At 47.9% G+C, this 23,833-nt stretch overlaps 1 protein-coding gene across 5 annotated transcripts in view; it reads left to right on the forward strand.

Annotated features, from left to right (window-relative positions):
- Nucleotides 1-23,833, forward strand: part of CASK (peripheral plasma membrane protein CASK) — an 815,631-nt gene that overhangs the window by 271,830 nt on the left and 519,968 nt on the right. The gene's annotated exons all lie outside the window — the stretch shown is intronic.

Consider the following 23,833-nt stretch of genomic DNA (forward strand, 5'->3'; position numbering starts at 1 on the left):
TCGCCGCCATTCAGCGAGCGAAAGCGTGAATCAAAATGAAACATGAAGAATCGCGGTGCCAGGGACAGTGAATGAACGGGACGGGAGCTGTAAGAAAATGATTGCGGCCGGCCATGCGTCACTGCGGCAACGCGATTTAGTTTTTGCTTCGATAATTCTTTTGCCGCGCCGAGGCAGCGCTCGGGCCTTTTCTTCGTTTGTCCTTAAGGAAAAGCGAGTGAAGTGTCCCTAATGGGCACCGCTATCTTTTTCGCCTTCCCCCGTGGCTGGGGCCCCCTCCATTACCCACCGCTGGATGCCGTGCTCCGGTACCTCCGGAAGCGCGCCTGTAATGGACCTCTTCACTTAACCTTTCGGTGGCCGCCATTTTTCGTCCCCCCCCCCACCCTTTGAGGGCTTGTACTGTTCGCTCTATGCTCTAACACCGACAAGCGCGAGCAAGTGATACACGCGTTCTGCGCCCTTTTCAGGAATGCGCGCAAACAGTGCTCAACGAAGCGCTCACGCACGTGTGCTTTATTTTGTATTGTTTACGCAGTGCGTACTACACCCGCGCGCACATGGGCACAAGCGCAAACACACAGGCACGCACACACACGAGCGTGTGCGCACGGACGGCCTGACGGACGGACGGCCTGACGGACGGACGGACGGACGGACGGACGGACGGACGGACGGACGGACGGACGGACGGACAGACGGACAGACGGACAGACAGACAGACAGACAGACAGACAGACAGACAGACGCGCTTGTTCGCTCGCACACGTACGACACAACATACGCATCCCGAAAGAGAGAGAGAAAGAGAGATACATGCATGCACGTCTAAGAAAGTCGCAGTTTTGCCCGAAAGGCGAAGAAAATTGGTAGACAGCCATACGAGGAAAGGATAGTAGATTTATTGGCCGTATAGTATAAATTTGCAAACATACCTTTATAACGAAATTAACAAGCATGTTGTCATGCGCGAACAAGCGAACATGGACACATATCACTCAGTGTGTCGAGAACCCAGCGCACACGAAGCTTTGAGTTCTCCGCGCACCTGCAGTCTGTACGGATCGCAGTCCACTTTAAAGATAGGGCGCGTTCGGCCGCGGCGTACGTAGCAGCCGCCGGAGTAGAATGCCCCCTTTTTTCCTCCCCCTCCCCCCCCCCGCGTCTCGCGCGCGACTGAAGATAGCTTTTAAGCTAGACCCGCGCGGCCGCGCCATACGCAGTAGCCGCCGGGGTAGACCGCCTCCTTCCTCCGCCCCTCCGATGCCTTGCGCGTATCGGAAGACAGCGTGTTTCCGCCCCGCTTCCCTGCCTAGCGCGCGCGAAATTGAGCCGCCAACGCCGGCTCCCCCCTCGCACGCTTTCACTCGCAAATACAGCATAAGGCGCGCGGCGATGATGGTATCGCCCTTGGACTTTATGCGGAACATCAAGGCGCCGGCGACGGCAGAAATTCGTCTGGAGCGTCCACCTGTAATTTATATCGCAATAAAATGGTCGCCGAAATCTTCAAGGAGCAAAGGAACGACACGGGCTTGGTCAGCTGACACAATAAGACAGGCTATAGCTAGTTCGAGAGAGAGTAAGTGCTGCTGAGGGCGTCGGACGAAGGATCAGCGGGTCGCCCGTAACAGCGGCGACAAGTCTGGTTCCCATCGGCCGCCTTCCGAAGCAGCCGTAACACAGGGAAGCACAATAACAATGCGGAGAGGCATAAGCAAGCAAAATAGTCTAAAACAAGATTGTGCGAGCGCTCGATCCTAAGGCAAGGGAAGACTAATACACGAACATTACTACGAAACGCACAAACCACACGCGCGCACGTAATATGTGCTCACACAACGCTCGCGAGATCAAACACACGCATGCAGGCACAGAGAAACGCGCACATACACGCACGGACGCTCTCAAAGGTACATCTGCTTTGGCACAGACATACCTATGCATACACAAACACACGGGAACTCAGATGCACGCAAGGACGTACTCACCCACGCCCGCCCATTCGGCACGTTTATACACTCGCACACGAGCGCACGCAGACAAACGCTTCCATACCGCGGCAAAGGCTGCTCGCTACATGCGTTTCCGCTAGGCGCAGCCTGGCACTTGTTGGTACCGTCGTCTCGCTCGCGATATGCGTTTAGCTCGAGATTTCCCCGACTTCCGCTGCGACTGCTGCGCGCCGTCATTACGCTCTCGCCGTCTCGTTCCCCGTTTTTGCGGTCGCAGTTGTTCGAAGGAAGCTCCCCCTCTTTTTTTCGCGTGCTGTTCCCCTCGTACTTCATTTTTCTTTGTCTTTAAACGCGTCGTGACTTCTCGACACATCTTCTCTTTCTCTTTTCCTTTCTTTTTTCATCCTGCTTCGCAAGCGCGCGGCTATTCTCCCGGTCTTGCCGGAGCGCGAAAGATAACCGCGTCGCAACGGTGACGTCGACAGACGCGCGGGAGAACCTTTGTGTCCGCGCTCTGGCACTCGGTTCGCCGGCTCCTGCGGCTCCTTCTTTGTTTCGGTGCTCGAACCTTTTGTCCGTTCGCGGTTCTGTCGCCAGAAGGCTATAGACTAGCGGTGCGGAAGTCCCGCTCCCTCCGTCTTTCTTTCTTTTTCTTTTTTATTCTCTCGCTCTGTCTCGACAAAAAAAAAAAAAGAAAGTGTGTGCGCCAAGCAGACATTCTGGAGAAAAGTAAGATAACTACTGCTTCTTTACCGGAAGGGTTGGGTTGTGCTTCCGCAGAATACCTTGCGAGTAGTTAGGGGTCTTCTCGTGAAGTTCAAACTTGTTTTCGCATTTTCCTTTATTTCAGTTTTCGCGCATGCATTTGTTCCTTTGTAAACGCTTTCACAGCACAACCGGTGGACGTTTTTTTTTTTTTATTGTACATCACCCAGAAGAAGAAAATAAACTTTATTAAAAAGAATGGTCCGGCAGTTTTGGTTGTGGTCGCCTCAGCTGGCGGCTCGAAGTCCTGGGGACATTTTGTTTTTTCTACGGCGCTCACTCTGCTGCACTTCGAAGTTACGATGTTTGTTCACCGTCTGCTGTCAGGTAGGCCGCGCTCAGGAAAAACAATTGCCTACCACCACGCCCGTCATTTCTTTCTTTTTTTTGCGTTCTGGACAAGTTAGGTAGTAGAGAAACAGTTCTTTGCGGGAGTTAGACAGTTCAGATGGCTTCCTTAATTTTTGTTTCGTTCACTTCATTCTTTCGTTCTTCTCCTAAAGTTGCTTCAAACCAAAACTTGAGCGCGCTAAGCTAGATGTTTTTAAGCATCTGTGTTACTTCCGTGGTTCTCGCGAACGAATTGCCTCTGGCCAAGAAAAAGTGGTAAAGCAACGTGACTTCTCTACCAACGGGGCGGTTAACAGCGTCATTAAAACTGGAGGTGTAGATCCTTTTTATTCCAGAAAGAATAACTGCCTGGTTCCTGCCTGTGAAACTCGGCGAACCTTTATTTTGTGACGTCGTTTAAGGGCATTCGGTAACGTCGTAAAAAGCGACGTTACCTCTAAACTGCAAGACCTGCATTTGGCTCATGTGGAATGTTTGTTTCGAACTTTACATAATCATCTTATATGGGAACGCATCTTATGCTCGTAATGAACGCGGATTGTACGCTCTGCGAAGTAAATGACGCGAATCCTTTCCATTCGCGTTTGCGCTTCTCGTCAGTGTACGCCTTCTGTTGTTTTGGACGTTACCATAATGATGTCATTAGGGACGTTATTTCTTTGCTGTCAAATGGGGGGCGGAGCGAAGAGAGAAGGCGAAAAATACTTTCATCGTGCTTATTCCAACAAAATGATTCAGACAAAGCAAAGTGTGTGCGAATTAAAAAAACAATCATTTTTTTTTTCAACAGAAAACGAAAGAAAAAGGTTGAAATGCGCAGACTTCAAGCACAGCCGGCGGTCGTTAAATTTGATGTTGCAGGTCAAGTCTGTTTGCTACGTATACATGTACCACCGTACGTTACAGAGCAATCGATAGCGCTCGCGTACACGTGACTCCACAACCGTAATCGCCGCGCGCGTGCAATCCGATTGTACGAAACTCTCGCTGCAGAATCGGCGACACCACAGAAAATTTTTTTTGGGATAGAGTACTCCCGTCTTGAGCCGAGATAGAACTTGATAACTCCGATAGTACAGTGAAGTGCAGTCGCTGCCAAAAACTAGAACGATGTAAGCGTGACAGTAGTTATTTCTCATTCTTGTAGCAGAGTGGAGAAGCGCAATACCCTCCACGATTGCGAGAAAAAAAGAAAGTATGTAAGCTCCGTAAATTGTCCATTAAACGTTCTTCGTTGCTCTACATTTCTGTTTCACGACATCATGGTATACATAGTAATTATTTTCAATGTGACTGCCGTTATCGCTCCTGCCAGATCCTGTCGAAGGCCTCGACGAGAGGAAATAAAATTTATCAGCCTGTTGTGCTCTAAACCCAACAGCATATCGAGCGCGCTGCAGGTTGGCTTTTTTTTTTCTCTCGAAAAACGCTTCAAACCGACCGAGAAGGGCACGGCGACACGCTTCACAGTCGGTTTTGTGGCTCAGAATCACGTAACATTGCGGAGCTACTCTTCACTCTATTTGCACACTCTTGCAGACCAAGGATGTAGAGAAAGGATGTCAAGTAGTATTTATTTATTTCCAACTTGTCTTTTAGCTTTTATGTTCTACTTGTACGAAACCGAATCGAGATGTGGCGGAGGAAGAACGCGAGACCTTATTGGATGGTCTGTAATCTAATTCCGCACGGATGAAAGGCAAATATGCTCCGTGTTTGTACGCTGCTGCCGCCGCTCACTTCTCTGCAGTCTCAAAGTAGCCCAAAATTTTGTTCTCGTGTTTCTGCTTACCCTTCCGCAATCGCCCCGCGCCGGATGACTGTAGGGCGCCGTCGTTCCTTTCGCTCCCCTTCCCTATCTCCCTCTCCCTCCCGTCACCCCCCATCGCATGAATAGACACGTTATTACTCCATCCAGGCCACCTGCTTTCGGATCGTTCTTTCTTTTTTCTTTTCGGCCGCCATTTCGGCGAGGCTGCTGTACACGTTTTGAGATCGGTCCTTTAATCATTTGCCTATGCTCGCTCGTGACGTCATGCCTTCGTCGACGACGAAGGCATTCGGTGTCCTTCCTATTTATTAGCCCAGCTTCTTTCTTTCTTCGTTTTTTTGTGCGTATTTGTCTACGCGGGAACGTCTTTGTCGTTCCCTCCTCTGTCGGCTCCGAGAGGCGGCGGGGGTAATTAAAATAAGAGCTTCTGGTCCCCCTTTTCTCGCTTCCCCAGTATACACAGCCCTGTTTTGATAAAGTCACTCGGGGTGCTGCAAAGAAGAGAATGGAGAAAGAAAAAAAATGAAAGAAGGGAGAACTACGCTGCTTTGTTCAAATGTTCTAGGAGTTTGTTCTTTGATTTTTTTTCGTGTTCGTTTCTTATATCATGGATGCATTGCTCGGCTCTTTTCGTCGAAGTTCGAACTTCTTTCTTCTCCTCCTCGTGTTCCTGCCTCAAGCCGTGAAGACCGGAGACCGGAGAGAGAATCAGGTAGGCCTTTGAAAGGGGCCACGCCGGCGCCGTCGATAGTGTCGTAAAAAGGGTTGGTTCGCCAGTGGAAGCTGGCACTACTCTAGTATTATACTACGCGCTGTTTGAGTAGGCGGGCGTTGCTCCGGCCCTTCAGTTACGAGTTCTGTCTCCAGTTTCGTTTATGTTCGCTTGTTTTGCTTCTTACTCTACGTTTAACAACGCTAAAGCATTCTCGCTGTTTGCTTCGAATCGGGTTCTTTCGCGAAGCAGACATTCAGCTGCGAACCCATATACAGGCGACTTGTGTTAGTGCGCGCTCAACTCGGTTCAGCCGCGTTCAGTCGCGGTGCACTCGCCATCTCTCTCTCTCTCTCTCTCTCTCTCTCTCTCTCGCTCTCCACACTTTGAAGTTCGCATTTCATTTCGGTCCGCATTCTTTCCTGCCTGTGCATATGCGAACACACGTGCGTGTCTGGGCGGTCAGCATTTCCTTTTCAATTCAATGTGCATGAGCACCTACGTCCGGTATCTTCTATTTCTTTTCCTTTGTCGTTTTCGTTTTCCTACGTTATATTTCTTTGATTCTGTAGTTTCCTTCCTGAAGTGCTGGCAGGTGTTGTGTCCCTTCCGTTGGCAGTTGCAATAATAATAATAATAATAATAATAATAATAATAATAATAATAATAATAATAATAATAATAATAATAATAATAATAATAATAATAATACAACGTATTGTTTTTGGCTTTTTCCCCAACTTTATTTGTTCCTTGTTAAGGCCCCGCGCCTCTGCGTTCTTTCCTTTTGTTATTTTTTAAATCATGGCGAGCTGACAGCTCGCCAGGCCGAAGGATGCAGGCCTCAGGCCGAAGGATGCAGCAATTCCTGCACATCGGCTCGAAACGCCAAGAAAAAAAAATGAGTCCAGAAATCGACAAAAGCATAACGCGGAGCGTTGCTGCAACGATGTCAAGGAAACGTTAGAAGCCTGGTAGAAGCAGGTCTCTGAAACGCTTATATAAGTGTTCCTTCTACCGTAGAGCGCTTCCATTCGAGCTTTACCCTCCGTCGTTCCTGCCCCTTAAAGCCTGTCAATATTCATGCGAAATGTGACACTCGATGCGCTCGTTGCTGCGCTCATACGTTTCGATGGCATTAGCACTACCACGCGTCGTCGTCGAAAGAAAACAAAGTAAAAAGGCAATTCTATATGAAAGGAAAAAAAGAAAGCTAGCGTTTTCCAAGAGTGCCTGGTAACTTTCTTTTCACGTGCCAATGCAAATGCTAATGCGGAGCTTAGCAAGCGTGCAAGAAAAAGAGCGCTGGAAAACTCTTCCACCATGTGGGACGAAGACTCAAGTGCGAGTGCTGAAGCTCTCTTCGCGGTAACAGTGTACGAAAACAGTGTAGGAACGACGCGTACGAAAGCTCTTGGCATGGTCTACTAATCGCTCTGCGTTGCGAAAAAGAAAAAGGATCGTCTTACGTTTTCTGCATACCGTTAGGCAAGAAAAATTAGAAGTCCTTGTCTGGCGTCAAACGTGCACTTAACTTAGCGAGGCACCTTTTATGAAATGTCATTGTTTCTTATACTTATATTTATTTCCTTCATTGGTAGATTATTTCTTTCCTTATTTCTACATTTCTTATCTTTTGTCACGATCGTTTAGTCTTTAAATCCGCTCATTATTGCCATCAAATACACCCTACATATATTTGACCAACACAGTCCTTCCTGTGTTGCCAGGTAGGTCTTTTTCTGTGTGTGTGTTCGTAGCCACTAGGCAATTTTTCTTAACCAGTGTACTTATATTTGGGAGCACATTAAAGAACCTCAGGTGGTCCACATTTCGGGAGTCCCCCACTACGGCATGCCTCATAGTCAGATCGTGGTTACGGCACGTAAAACATCATAATTTAATTTAATTTAATTTAATTTAATTTAATTTAATTTAATTTAATTAATTTAATGTTTCCTAAGTGCTGCAAGACCAGGACTAAATGATGTGCTAATTTATAATTTTAGCTGTTCTGGAGTTCCGTTTTATTTCTCAACATATTGCCGGTACCGTGAATGAATAGAATCGATAGAGAAACAAGAAGTGCTTGTTCCATCTAAGAACACTGCTTACTGCAACACTACCTCATTTGTTTAACACCTCATTTCTTTATGCGCATTATACTCATTGACTTAGTACTGATGTTTAAACGTATCGAAGCAACAGCTGCGTTGTGCGATATATTAGATAAACTTATGACCACTTGAGTTTTCTAAGCTTGTCCTCAATATAAATTTACATATGGCGGCTTGGCATCGAACACGTGACATCGTGCTGAACAGCGTAACGCTTTCACCACTGAGACACTGCTGATAGTGATCCTTGGTACTGTAGGTGAAGTTGGCAAATGATATGAGTTAACAAATGGTGATAGGGTAAACGCTAGAAAAAGAAAACGAAACATTGCGTGGTTGCGACAGAAATGCGCAAAATGTGTTTCTTAATTTTATCATGCCGAATGAGTTTGCTAAGCGTGTGTACGTTTGTAAATATGCCAACGCTGGAGCGTTCAAAAAAAAGTTCACGTCTCAAGACACAGTACGCACTCGATAAAGCTAACGATGAACTAGGGTCGAGTGTATAAGATTCCTTTGTTGGGAAAGCAGCGTTGTCCACACTACAAAAGAACACGAAAATACTAGTAAAAAAAAAGAAAGTCGAGACGAGAGTGAACTTGTTTGAGTAGCGGCTCGATAAAAAGGCTGCCAAAATTTGCATAAGAGAGCGCCGACCTGTACTGCTCAAAGGATGGGTGCGGGCCTAAAAATACGGCGGCAGAACCTCTGTACTCTTAGAACAGAAGCTGGCTACGGCGGGTCGAATATGGTAATCGTCGCTTAACCTTACTCTTCGGAGATTCTCCCTGCTGACCTCGGCACAGGCTTCGTCGCTTAAGCCCCTCGTTAGAGCATACTCGTCGGAGTTGCTTGGAAGAGTAGAAGAGGGAGCTTAGCTGTGGGAGGCAATTAATAATTGCTAAGCATATCGTGTCTCTTGGTTTTATCTCTTGCTCGACTTCGGTCTGTTTTCGTCGTCTAAGCTGCGTTCGCCAATTTTGTCTGAGGTGGTCGCGGCAGAAGCAAGCACTCACGTGACACGTGTTTGCCGACTGCGTCAACCAGCGCCTTGATGCAGTTCGAGAGCATTAATTTGCTCATATTGCGGACACTTAGCGTCATTGAATCGACTGCCAGGTTTCTGCGAGATTCGAGCGACATGGCGGCTTGAGATGTGCTTAGGTCTGCAATGAAAGTGTCTTGGTTTGCATTCGAACCACTGACTATACGTTGAACTGTGCTGAACGCGTCTACAGAGAGTTCGCACTGTGCGATAGCAAGAAGTCACCGGCTTGCGTTTTTTTTTTCGTTTCTTTTTTTGAGGCGAAAGCCTTAAGTGGCTCGCTGCAATGACTCATACCTAAAAAACGCGGCTTCTAGTCGAGTGGCACAAAAATATCATCGTCAGCAATGGCTCATATCGCCGTAAGGAAGCAAAGGTGAGAGAGAGAGAGAGAGAGAAAAAAAAAGTAAGGCAGGGATGTTAACCTGTCAAGAGTCCGGTCGGCTACCTTGCACTGCGGGAAGGGAGAAGGGGAATAGAAAGAGAGAAATGGGGGTAGTGAGACGTGCAAAGCTGCAATGGCTCATACCCACGTGAGCAAGCAAAAAATGCAATGTCTCATACCCCATTAAGGCAGAGACTACAAGCGCTCAGTAAAGTTAAGCGAGCAGGGCATACATTCAATGAAATCACTCACACAACACACAAAAGAGCACGCGTTTCAATAAAGAACAAGGTCGAAACAAGCATCCGAACCATCAATAAAGCGTCGCATACCCCCTGGGAAGTACGCTGCGGCCGAGGATGCTTGCTGAGCGAGAAACGAGGCGCGACTTGCGAAGCTGTGGCAGCAGGCCGTTCGGCCATGATTGCTGCTTTCCCTTGCTGAGAGTATGCAACGTTTGGTCGGAAGGTAAACGTCGTCGGCGCGAGTTTGACCCCCCTACACGAGTGCTCGAAGCCGCAGCTAAGTGGCGAAAACGAGCGGAAGAAGCCGAACTGCGAAAGCAGTAACGCGACAATGCGAGACGGCAACGTAGAGAGGAGGCCGAAGCTCGCAGACAACAGCTTGCCGCACGTTTACGTCGGCTTGCCACACGTTTGCTTCACACTGCGGCTCGTTATGTCTTGCAAGAAGTCTGAACCCTCCGACCCTATCAGTTAATGCATTACCAAGTGTGCAGCAGGCTTTCGCCTTCACGTGTTGCAGGAGTGTAACTTGCTGCCGAACGCCCGATATCGCAGCGCGTTTTTTTTTTGTTCTTGGTGCCGCTTCCGAAAGCAGCGGCAGCCTGTGGTCAAATCTTTTTGTGTTAACGCTTACATTTGTTAATAATAATAATAATAATAATAATAATAATAATAATAATAATAATAATAATAATAATAATAATAATAATAATAATAATATCATTGGAACATTGCTGTACAAGACAAGAAATGACTTGGCCAGGAGCGTCTAACATGCGTGTTCATTAAAACATTTTTGCTTCCGAGTTCTGTTTTCTTTTATATTTCATTTTAGCATATCTGGATATCACGCTGCCTTCGTCGCTGTCATATGACGCCCATTAAAGTGCTTCCTGCAGTGCCCTCTTAGACATCTGTTCTCTCTTCTTTTGCCTCTAGTTGTTGCGTCAAGCTCTTTAGCTTCATTTTTTTCTTCATGCCATTACTTGATCAGCTGCGTTTGCCGCTGTTGGAGATTTGTTCATGGGGAGCACTGTTATCATCCCTTGGGACTTTAGGGACCTGTTATCCACCTGTGCCGTATTCACTGTGCAGGGTAGAAAACGTGTTGTTCGTCTTGACCTACCTACATTTCCTGTTTTTTGCCTTATTTAATTCTACTTTTCCATGACGGATGTGTAATGTTTTATTTCTGGTTTTTCAGCAAATTTTGGGGCACGTCGTTTTCTGTTCTCTATTTTTCCTTTTAAGCATTCTCTTTTCATAAACATGATATTTCTTTGCGTGGCTAGTCACATCTGTTTCTGTAGTGACAGTGATTGAGCCTTTACTTCTAGGTTTTACGTTTCTGTATTGCTAGCATGTTTCCATTATGGCAGGAAACATGGAATCAATTCCTTTTCAAAAAAATTGGGAGGACGCTTAAGCTTCGCCTCTAAGAGTGGAAAGCCAGAGCATTCCAAAATCTCTGATTACTTCTCATGCTTCCCGGCAACTGCAGCTTTTGTAACCGCAATGTTTACTGGGAAACGCTGGCGGCGAACGCTTTGCACGAAGGCGAGCTTTCTAGTAAAAACGCTGCCTCTTGCATGAGCCCCGATGCGGCGGAGGCGACCGCCATCTACAGGTGTTTGCAGGAAACCGGGCGCGCCGCTTTATGGCCTCCAAGATTTGCGCGCGCCGACGCGCGCACATCTCGGTATACATAGCTACTCTATGATTGGTAGAAATGCTGGAAAGGGGATTCTCGTTTGAGCTTTTGCGTAACGGAATTATGTTTCCTGGCATTTTCAAATTACAATCCGATGCTATCCTGTCTGTAGGTTGTGTTTAGGTTGTATTTTACGATTTTTCCGACGCATGCTCCTTTGAGGAATTCAATTATTTCAGTAACGTCTCTGGGCCACGCGGAGATTCTGGGTTCAGAATCATTTTTCGCCAAGTGCCGTCCGAATCCGACATCGTATTTCTTTTTTTTTTTTTGCCACATGGGCCGTTAACGCTGTCGGGTTAAAAACCCCTGCGCACAACCTTTTTGCTTTCCCTCAAGGAGCATTGTGTAGTAACGGTGCACGCTTTACAGGAGAAGAAAAATTGCGGCGCGCGTTTGACATTTCTGAGCCATAGGGTTACACGGCTTAAATGATTAGTCACTTCAACATCACGATAGCAGTTATGTGGACACTCAAAGCACACTTCATCCGTCACCGTTGGGGCCGCCGTCGTCGTCGCGCAGTCGTAGTATCGACAGCGACGGAAGGTTACAACGCTTCTAGAAAGTTCCGTGCGTTTGGCTGCAAAAAAAATATCACCGTTTTATGACCATAAGGGTGAAGCAATCAACGTGATAGCAACGGGAATATTACATGAAATCTCAGAATCGTAGCTGTAGTGGCAGTATTAATTGAATTAAACGCAAACTAAGCGAAAATAAATTGTGCTAGGGGCCCTCTGTTTCGATCTTGCCGTGGGACTATTTCATTTATGTTTATTAATTAAAACCAACGTCTTTTTAGCGACTTTATCACCGCTTTTCCGTATCAGGTATGTTTCGAACCTTTTCCCCTCGCCGATCCTGCAGGGTTGACGCAGGCGCGTCAATAAAACTACACCATTTTCAGCTTTGAACTCTGTTATTGTTTCGCACTTTTGACATTTGAGTCTGAGAAAATTTAAGATAAAAGGCATGCGCTTTCAGTGATCTGCTTCATTACATTTTTTTGCAGTTTGCCATTCTGGAACTTCTAAGAAATAATTTTGCCAAGAGTTTAAGACCTGGTATGAGCAACTTTAGTGACATAATGGTGTGGCAATATAACCTGCATCTACCGCAAGTCACATAGCATGGCGTAGCATATAGCATAAATATACATAAATATATAGGGAACCTCATGGTGATGGCGACGACGACGGTAAAATTAGCTTGGATTGTCCATATAATTGCCATCGGAATAAAAAAATTCACCGACGATTACAATACTCCCTAATGCGAAATTTGAGCGCAGCTCTATACGTGTTTTCATTTCCCATGCCAATGTCTTATATAATGATTCTATAGGTAAGCAGCTTATAATAGGAAGAGAACGCTGCGTGTAGCGCGCTTCGTTTCCATAGAGGCGATGCGCGTTTCTCTGGCGCCATATCGTAGCCGTCGTCGCCGGTCTTGCGCGGCACTACGCTCTTCTTCTCACGCTGTCGTACCACCAACGACGAGAGCGGCCTTTCGTCGCGGGGAAATCATGCCACCAGTGTCAGCGGCGACAGCACCGAAGGGTGCGTCACATCGTCCCTCACTCGTAGTCGCTTGCCATCGCCCCTTGCGGTAGCAGGGATCCCCGTCAAACACGCTGATACCGGATATTGACGACGCCGCGCACGAGAGTAGCACTCCCCACCTCACGCTACGCTGGCACCTCCCTTGGAGCGCAGAGGAGGTCGCCAACGCGGCTGCGGCGGCAGTGGCCGCCAGCAACTTGGCGCATGCGCATGCCGTCTCCGCTCAGCTCCTTCTCCGCCTCATGCTCTCACTGTAGCGTCCTCCTCCACCTTCCCCCTCGCGCGCTCTTCTTTCCCGCTGCGCTCCGCGTTCCCTTTCATCGTTTGCTGTTCTCGTTCGCTCGGTTACGCCGCCGAGGCATGAGGCCGACGCTAAACGCAGGAACGGCCGCCTAAAAGAACTGCGCTCTAAAGCGTTGAAACCGAGTGGGTGGCACTGTCGACGCTGCCCTCAATTGGCTCTGCTGCGGAGCCAGGGCGCCTTCCGCTGCTCACGCGGGCGATGTCCGCACAACGACTAGCGTTCCTACCGAGCAGTTGTGTGCGCTCGCGACAGGTACTACAGTTTGATATCCGCTACGAGGCTCATAAAGCTTGTGGCAACCAGCTAACGCAAATTATTCCGCATCGGTCGCGGTGAGGGGCCTCCGCATAATATGGTTTAGTTGTGTAGTAAACAGAGGCAATGTTCAACGACTGTCAAATGATCGGTTTGTTCCCTTATATCCCTTATAGCGTGTGCGCCTCTTCGCTTCTACTGCCTTCGAGTAAAATTGCAGACAGCGCATCATTACGCTTGGTGAGAACGCTCACAATAGGGATGTATGCGGGCGTCTTGTCAACAACTATATCTACCTTGTGGTTAAGGTAATGGGCCTGTGTCTGGTGAAAAGAGGTTCTCTGGTGCGACATGACAACGATTGACGGCTGCACACCTCGTTATACTTTTGCAACTTACCAGTCTTTTCGGCAACTTTCCCAACCACTGATTGGGGAGAAATCATGCCCCGTGATTTTCGTTTGTTCGGACCGGTCAAGGAGGGCATTGCTTTTGGTTTTTGACAAAGAGGTGGAGGAGGCACTGCAGACATGGAAAAAATTTGAGGTACTAATTGAGGCCCAGAGAGTAGCGCAGTATGAAAGGCTTACACAGAGTTTGACGGGGAGGCACATCTTAGGTGACATCAGAATCACCTACGAAGCACAGCACGGATTGTGGAGAGACATCCGAGGGAATATCTATCGATACCCCCAATCCCCAGAAACACGCACCCGGAGTTTCACCAAAATCGAAGAAACACAAGTGCAAGAGCTCTCCACAAAAGATTCCGTGATGCCAGGGAAGGGGTCTATGTGGACGTGCCGAAGTACGCAAATAGACAGAGTATGTCGATAGTTGGTGTGAGTCTAGAGGGTGACTGCAGAGCTAGTGGCACAGTAAAAACAGGGAAGGTGGAGGTGGCGGAGGAGGCTGCCTTACCACTGGCAATAGCCTCCACGGAAGCGAGCATCGTAGTAAGCAACTCCAATACAGCCGTCAAGAACTATGCAAAAGGAAGAATCTCGCCTGAAGCGCTGAGAATTTTGAACAACTTCCGCGAAGATCGTGACATTCACATTATATGGGCACCTGCACACGCCTCTCTTCCCGGGAACGAAATAGCTCACAACCTGGCTCGAGAACTGATGGGCTGAGCAGGTGACATGCAACAAATACCGGGAACGGAGAGAGACCGGATGACCAGCTTTAACGAGATCACCAAACATTATAAATTGGGAACGGCCCATTTCCCCGCGGCACACTCCTCGCTGAGTAGACGGCAAGCGACGGCATGGCGCCTCTTACAAACAGATAAATATCCAAACCCGAACCACCGCTACTACCCGGACCTTTAAATGGATAGGTGTAGATTCTGTCAAGAAAGGGCGGACCTACAACACATGGTTTTGGCTTGTCCTCGGACACCCACACAGAAAAAACTAAACAAGACCAGAGAGCAGTGGGAGACCGCGTTGCTCAGCTGCGCACCGAACGACCAACTCAACGCAATCCAGCAGGCCGAAGATGCCGCCAGGGCCCAAGGGCTCGAGGCCGTCATCTAGGCAGACAGACCTAGGTCTCAAATCTGCTGCGCACACATAAATTTTATTCCTTCTCTCCCTTTTGTAATATTGTGTACTTCTCGCTTGAATCACCCTTGTTCGGGCTGTATGTTCCTGTTGAAATGTTCGTTTCAAACGCTGAGTTTTTCAGGCCCCATTGAATCAAACACTTGGATATTATTTTTGAAAAGAAGAAAACAATGCGGGTGGGAAAAACAACAACAACAACAACAACAAGGTTTTGTGTTGCAGAGTGGTCTCATTTTTCCTCTTTAAATACATATTTTTTCCATTTTATTTAAAAAATCCGCGTTTTCATCCGAATGCCATTCGAAGTCCGTATGCACTGTCGCCTGAAAAGGCCGCAGCGTAAAGCTCAGTTCTCCTTTCTTGCGCAAAATGGGCGATGAGGCAGTGGCACGTAGGGGATTCGGCGCCTACCGTTAAGGGTAGGACGGTGGCCGCGCGACGAACCGATGAAGCGACAGCCCAAGAAGGACCTTCTCTCAAGAAGGGGTGCATACAGCCCCGGTACTTCTCACGAATGTCCCAGAACCGGGTACTCAGAATGTGGTCGCCGTGTGGGAGCGCGTTCGCGCGAGCGAGATTCGGCAAGCCCAATAGAGTTAAGCAGTGCGATGTCTGAGTGGTTCTCCTCTTCGCGAGAAGCACGTCGCCGCTTGCTCTCCGTAGCTGGCCGTGGTTCAGCGATTTGCGACAGAGTACTCGGTGCAAACAGTGAGCTCGGAGGGAGTGGGTTTCTTTCGCTCTCTCATCGCCTCTGGTGCCGCCTTCGAATTGGGGCCGGGCAAACATGTCGTCTTGCCAAGTGGCTCTCCTACCCGGTTTCTTCCTTCTTTTTTTTTTTTTTACGACCGGCAAATAACTGAGTGCGTGCGAGGAAGTACACGTGGGTGTCTGCTGTAGCGAATGTGTGTGCCATCCACTAATCCGAGCCTACTGGCGAACGGCACGTATTTCTTGCCCTGCTTTTCGCCATGCGGCTAGAGTGCAGCACTGCCGGTGTGCAGAGGCCGAAAGAAGCCTATGATTTTTTGTCCGTGGCTAAAGGCGTCCCACGCGGTGCACAGCCATATCACAGCCATACGTGCAGTAGTGTGCAATCCGCCGCTCATGTACTCCGAAGGACGAAGAGACAAAAAGAACCAAGGGGGAACGTGTCCCGAACCGCCTCCTTACACCAAAGCAGACTGTATAATTCGTGCTTTATAAGTAGAACTTGTTACGGTTCAGTATCGCATCGCACTGCGGGTAGCCGTTTCAGAGGTGCACCGTCACGTCTAAAATAGTTCCTCTCCAGCGCCAACGATCGCTTATTCTTAATAAAGCACTTAGTTTTTTTTTCCAGAACCTTGTCAGTAAAGTTATTTGTCTGTTTGTCTGTCTACGAAGCCCTTTTCTACCTAACTTCAATCTCTGAAAGTTCATCAAGCGTAGGAGGTGCTGCGGATTCAACGGCTCCATGTCGTCAGCCTCCCGTCGCGTACCATGTGAAAAACCCCCTCTTAGCCGTGGTGAAAGGCGCCTTTGTGTGCACTACACCGTGTTTTCTGCTGTGTATCGGAAAAATCAGAACGACAAGCTTATGGCTGTTGCACTAGCTCTAAATAGTCAGACACAATTGAACGTTGCCTGATGTTTTATTTTTAGATTGTTTGCTTTTTAGCAAGCCTTATTTTTCGTTGGGTGCAGTTTTCATTGCTACCAGTGTGGTGAATTATCCTCGTGCGTACGAGGTTAATGTTTTGAGGCAAGAACAATAACAACATATGGGTGTAGCTTATGTAGGTTGTGTACTGGCATGGAGGAAGCATATAGCTAGAAGGCAGTATCATAGGATACAAGTGAAGTAAAAAAAAAACGTCGGCCCAACGCGTTATCATATCACGACAACTTTTGCTGTCTCCCACCACCGCGCTGCCCGAGCTCAGCGCATGAACTATCATGAAGAGAACATGTGCGAAAGCAACGTACGGCTGCCGCGCTCACAGGATACATTGCAATGAAGACAGTAAATGCATGCATTGCAATTAGAGACCGAAGTTGCAAAAGTATATCGGGGAAAAATTGTGCACAGAGCTGTTAGCAAAGCACCCGTACAAAGCACCCCTACAAGCACCCATACTGGGCCCACTACGCCGAGAGCGGAGTCACGCTTTGGGCAGTCTTTATTGCGCATTTCTGCTGTTGTCGTCGTCGCCGTGATGTCCCGTAAAGTTCAAGGGCGCTAAGGTCGTCGCCGTATGCTGTGTGTGCGAGTGCAAGCGTGCGAGGCTGAGCCCACAATGGTGGCTCGATCTCGCGCAAGCAAGGAAGCAAAGCGGGTAGGAGGCGTGCCGCCTTCCGTCGCGCACGAGGCACCGGGAGGCAGCGAGAGAGGGAGGAGGGAGGGCGTTCTACTCCGGCGGCGGCTGCGTATTGCGCGGCCGCGCGGGCCCTCTCTTGAAAGCTATCGGCGATAGGGACAGAGTGCGCCCAGTGCTGATAGCTTCGTGTGCACAGTGCTCTCACTGCTTAGTTCGCCTTGAAACGAGAGGCAGAACGAAGGTGAATTCGCTCGCTGCTGCTGCCGCGCTTACTCACTCCAGCGTTTTCACAGCGGGTGTGCGCGTTCATCGAGTGAAATGTGTTCATGTCTGCTTGCGCGCGAGTGACACTATGCTTGTCAGTTTAGTTAGTAAGCGAATGTTTACAAGTTTATACGGCCGATAAAAATACTAGCCTTACTTTGTAGAGCTGTCTACGAATGTGCTATCGCAATCGATGCTCGCGACGTTTTTAGGAAAGAAAAAGCGAAGGGAAGGCTGACGGCGTGACGCAACGCGTCCTCCTAGTTTCTTTCCTACCTCCATGTGTACCGGGCGTCCTACTGGAACGGCTGATGCATGCATTCGTAAAATATTTTTTTTTCTTCTCCGGACTGTCATGCTTCTTTAATTTTATTGGGGCTTTGTTGACACCGCTGTAGTTGTTCAACTTGTTCAGCTCTGTCTTTCTTTCTTTCCTTCTTTCTGTCTTTCTCTGTATGCAGTAGCACGATATTGCTGCTGCGTAGAGCAACACTCACTCACTCACTCACTCACTCACTCACTCACTCACTCACTCACTCACTCACTCACTCACTCACTCACTCACTCACTCACTCACTCACTCACTCACTCACTCACTCACTCACTCACTCACTCACTCACTCACTCACTCACTCACTCACTCACTCACTCACTCACTCACTCACTCACTCACTCACTCACTCACTCACTCTGAGAGAAAGAAACAATCATGTCAATTCTGTCACGACAAATCACTGTCCAAAATCTGCACTTCTTGATTACTTATCTTCGCCTGTAACCGTAGCATCGAAACAGCTCGGGTGCATATTCCATGCAACATTAGTAGAAACAGCGACGAATTACTTATTATGCCCGCCTACTTCCTGAGGCGTCGCCGACCGCAGTGGTGGTAGAAATCTGTGCGACGTTGTATTGTCACAATGCCAGAACGTAAGAAGACGACACGCCTTGCTGCTGAGAGAAGTCGAGATGCTCAGTACTTTTTGCTTTTTTTTTTAAAGCGAAGCTGTTAGCCTCTCGATGGTCGGCATTTTTCGTGTCCGCGTCCGCTAGCAAAATGTGAGCCGATCCCAGCAACAGTGTAGGCCAGGCGCAGTGGCTCGTACTCCCGTAACGCAAGAATCTTCAAGCACTCAGCAAAGTGAAGCCAACAGTGCATACACCTTTTGGGATCACGCATACAACCGATACAGGACAACAAATGTTTCAATAAAGAAGAAGCACAAAACAGGCATCCTAACCACATAATTGATGATAAGGCTCTCCCGATAACAGTGCGAATCACGTTGGGCTCTCCGCATGCGTTTCTTTTCCCGGTAAAGATTACAGTTGCGCAAGCTGCCGTGGTGACGGTAGCTTGGGGGAGTGATGTCCTTAGCCTTTCGTGTATAAAAGCACCAGCCTAGCAACCGATGTCATTGTGGTTGCAGCACCCTTATAGGCGGCGGCGTGCTGTCAAAGTTACCGTTCTCCCATTACTACCGTTATTATATATTACCATTACTACCATTACTCTAAAGCAGTAAAGCATTACACCCCCCCCCCCCCCCCCCCCACCCCCGCTCAGCAGTTGTAGTAGTGGTATTCAACAGCTTCGCTGGACATCCAAATACGCAGGGGCGAGTCATTTTTTTTTTCTCATGATGGCTTGTGCAGGCGAACGGCAGAATATAACTAGCCAATGTTCAAAGCCGCTTTAGCCCCGCGTTCTTGTTTTCCACCATTTCAAAAGCCTGCATCACTTATCGACGAGTTTCTCCTTCCTGTGGGAGACCAGCATATGGGCCGAGAAGAGAAGTTCGTGGCACTGTGGTAGCGTTCTTTGTACCGCGGAGAGAGGCTGATTTCTGCCGAGGAGGAGAGTGGGAAAAAGAGGGGGAGGGGGCGTTCACTCCGCAAAGTCACATTTCACCAATGGCGACCCACTATAATACATAACCTACGCCAATTTTCCGAACACCAGTTGTCTGCTTTCGCCTTAGTACATTTAAAACTAAACATTTAAAAGCACACGAAGGAGCAACCCTTGTTTCAATACCTTTATCGCGAACCGATGCAGCCCAACACTTAGGCAAGCTAGCGCACTCTTTGACATTGGAGAAGTGGCACACATCTGAATTCACTCACCACCGCTTGCATTCCCTCGATCCCTCTATGCAACTGCGGCTGTTACCAGGTCTTCCGCGAAATGAGGAAACAGTGCTGTGCCGCTTACGTTTGGGAGTCGCATTCACAAATGCTTATGCATTTCTGATTGGAATGGCTGATAGCGCCGAGTGCAATGCCTGCGGTGTCGAGGAAACCATAGAACACCTACTGTGCTACTGCCCATCTTATGAAAACGAAAGGCAAGACCTCTGCACAGCTCTCAATCAGCTAGATGGGAAGCCGTTCACCTTGAAGAAGATCTTGGGACCATGGCCTCGCATATCGCAGCTACAAAAGGCCACAAAAGCGCTGCTGCGATATTTGAAAGCGACCGGATTGAGTGAACGCCTGTGATTCGGACTGAGTGACCGACTGATATCTCCTGTGGACTTTCTCTTCTTTTCATCTTTCCGTCCCCCTTTCCCTTTCCCCAGTGTAGGGTAGCCAACCGGGCTCAGTCCTGGTTAACCTCCCTGCCTTTCTTTTATCATTTTCTCTCTCTCTCTCTCTTGCCTTTAGCTGAAACACATGCAGGAATGAAACGCACTTTTTTTTCGTAATGTGGGCTTTCGGGATATAATCTGTATTGTGAGCAAAAAAACTGTTACTGTGAAAAATGTTTGTGATCAATACTGCAGAATTATGAGCATTGTCTTACTGTAACAGCACTATGATTGCACTGAGCGCCTTTACTATCATCATCGTATATGGAAGTATTAAAGTTCTCTGCTCTTATGCATGAAATAGAAGGTCGTCGTATTCCATACGCCCGCGTCTGCCGACTGAAGCAAATGCTCCTAGCAACCGCGACATCCCCACAAAGAAACGAGGAACACAATAAAGCAGAGACAATTAATGTTCCTCTTTTGCGCAGTGTGATCCGTCTGCTCCCGAGACAGATATCCTGTTACCTCAGCAAAACTACCCGGTTTGACTAGCAATCTAAGAACACTGAATTATACTTTATTGACCCATGTATAAACCGTGAAACCCATATATAAATCCATGAAATTCCGTCAAATCCGAGAGGAAACATAAAATTCGAGACATCGGTGTACCGCCTGCAGCTGGGTACTGCATTTACGCTACGCATTTTTAGAGCGGATAAAACGTGCCTCCAGTCCGCGGTGTTCTTGTGACTATGCAGACCAAGATGTGCAACATCTCCGCGAGTGCACCAAATATGATTCACCACGAAATGTATTGCAAGCAAATTTGTTACCTTTATATACAAGACCGTTCAGTCTAAAAAAATATACTTCTTCCATAACCAACTGTGGGCCTTCAGAAAAGAGCTTTTCTTGACCACGAAGGGTATTGCAAGCGAATTTCTTACCTTTAGACAAACGACCATTCACTCCAAAAAAATTACTTGGTCGATGGCCAACAGAGGGCGTTCAGAAAAGAGCACGCCTTGCTATGAAAATGTTTTTCGAAGAGGCAAACGTTTTTGGGAAGTATTAAATTTCAGTTCATTCTAATAAGCTAAATGAGTCATATAAATGTGCTCAAAATTGATTTATGTGGCAATCGTCTTTTTTTTTTTTTGCGCGATGTGTAATTTACTTGTGTTCGGTGTTTCGGCTATTCCAAATATTTGACTTTATACATGCGTATGTGCGCTGAACTCGTGCACAAAATTTTGCCATTTATTTGCTGTTGTACTGTATAGTTTTCATTCATCTGGTGTTCTACCCAGTGTCATATTTTGTGACTATTCTCCCTTTTCCGCACATTTGTTTATTTTGCTAAGTGAAAAACAGTAGCCAATGCTGCCATAAAGGCGCCAACCTCTCCTCTTATTCATTTCGATAAGAAACAAAAAGGAGCAACGCTTTGAACGACCATGAATGGAAAGAAAATGGCGTGTGCGCTAGGGAAACGGGGCTGCGTGAGTGGGAAGCTGTTCCTTCATTTTCGTTTCCTAGCTTCTTTTGGAGTGTTCAAGGTCGCAGCCAAAATCGATGTCAGCGCGCTGGTCGCGCCGTCTAGTGGGCGGATGGGGAGGTTTAAGCGGTCGATGGTTCCGTTCCATCGGCAGACGGCGCGGCAGACGTCCGAGCCTTGAAGCGCGGACTTTTCAAACTTGGCTGTCGCGGAGGGGCACTTCGACGCTTTCAATAAATGCGGCCTTCGCTCTTTTCCGTCTCAAGACAGGTCCCTACAAATGATATAGTAACGCGTTGACAACCCCGTTGCATCATCTGAATGCGCAACGCCACAGCTGCTGTGTAGCGTTCTAAACATCGTGCGACTTGGTCGTCACCATCTGCTCCCCTCTGTTGCGCCATTTTGTTTTTACGTGTTGGTCTCGAATCAGCCCACTTGATGTGGATTCGACGCGCTGTTGTGGCATACAGGTAAACGCAGCTTGTTGGGCCCCATTAAGTCAAAAAAATTAATAAGTTCTGGAATTTTAAGTGCAAATACTACGATACGATTACGAGGCGTGCAGTAGTGGGAAACTCGGGATTAATTTGGCCATCTGGGACTTCTTGGACGCGCACTTAATGCACGGCCCACGAGCGTCTTGGCATTCCGCTCTCGTTGGAACGCAGCCGCTGCGACCGGGCTTAGAACCCTAGACGACCTTAAGCTTAGCAGCGCAACGTGGTAGCCCCTAAACGACCATGGCGTACCCCAGTTACGTACAGAGGCGGATACCGCGAATGTAGCTTTGGGCTCGCGTTATTAAGCTGTACGCAAAGCAGACGAATATTGTGGTGCGCTTTGAACGTGTCAACCCTGCTTACGGCGGCTCTTCCAATACGGGGCCAGGCAAGACTTCCTATACTGAGGTAAAGGGCATTTCTACAGGCGCCCACAGCATGCGATGGGACCCGCATTAATTGCGTAATCTTGAGAGCCCGCCCCTCTTTCCTCTGATCCGAATCCAGCGTCCTTTTGAATTAAATATTTCTTCGTTATTCTCAATTATGAGAGTCCGACCCGTCAAAAACCACCTTAAATCCTTGCTATTGTTCTCAACTGGAGGCAACCCAGGACAAACCTTGCTCGGCCTGCCGCTGTTGCGCAGCGGTTATGGCGGCATGCTGATGAGCACGAGGTCGTGGATTCGATTCCTGGTTGCGGTAGCCGCATTTAGCTCGGTGAGAAATGCCAGAACGCTCGCGTACGTAGATTTCCTTGCGGGCAAAGAAACCTTATGAAGTCAAAATCAATCCAGAGCACTTCAAGCTATGCTGTGTCCCATAGCAGCAATCTTGTGCTTGCACGTCAAACCTCGCGAATAAGTCAATCGATCTTGCTTGGCATGTCCGACATCGCATCCACATTTTACGCATGTTTGTCGGTTCCATTCTTTTTCTACACGGGCGCTCGTCACCACTTTGCTAGTGTATGCGTTTTGTTTGTTTCAACGAGTCCTCATTGTTAATAGGTTACGAATCGCGTTTCCTGTGCGTTTCATTGTGTTACATCGGACCCTTACATAACGCATGGTTGACAAAACTATGTTTTGTACGTAAGCTGGACGGTAGAACTGTTGCTTAATGGATCTGTGACTGAAAAATGCGAGAATGGAGGCGAAGCCTTTCTGCTGTCACGTATAATCTGCGCACTCCTAAGGCGTTTGCGCCACCGATTTCCAATGCTCCGTGCCTCGCATGTCGGTACGGTAAAGTCGGCTTTGTTGCGACGACAGCACGTCTGGTGGCCTTGCAGAAATTACCCATACTACTCCTGAGATCCTTGACTTGACGTCGGCGCAACGCTTCAGTAATGAAACAAAAATTGCTACGGCAACAGCAAAAGGACGCTAAGCGTTAGCCTTTGCCTGTATATGTGTATGCATGTTCTTATGTGCTCTTCATGTCTGTGTAGGCAGGGCGCGGGTAGATAGGGTCTGACTAGAGAGGTTGGAATCCGCACACCTCCGGAAGCCCCTTTTTGCTGCTATGCAAAAACGTCAATTGCTTTAAAAATAAATATGGAGAATAATAGCCATAATGAGAAGGATACCTTTGCACATGCAGACACTAACACATGCAAGGGTTACAAAAAAAGGAAAAGACGAAACATTAACATCTAAGACGAGTGAATGCATCAAATTGCCCTTAGTGTTTTAAGCATATGTTCATACTTATAGAAAATTTTTTACACTTCACTGAGATCCATCCTTTCAAAGCTGCTAACTGTCCACAGTTCTAGTATCGTCCCACGTGAGAAACGATGATTGCCCAGAGGCGTAAGATTAATGCGCAGTTGTTACCTCGACATATATGGGGCAGTCCAGAAACACGACGCGGAGTTCGCGTGATTTATTTTAAACAGAAAAAAAAGTGCTTCGCGTAGGCAACACCAAAGCGAGAGCTGCTAAACAAGGTTTCCCGCGCATCGTGGTGTCCTC

Source organism: Dermacentor albipictus, chromosome 1, assembly GCF_038994185.2.
Source record: "Dermacentor albipictus isolate Rhodes 1998 colony chromosome 1, USDA_Dalb.pri_finalv2, whole genome shotgun sequence".
NCBI lineage: Eukaryota > Metazoa > Arthropoda > Arachnida > Ixodida > Ixodidae > Dermacentor > Dermacentor albipictus.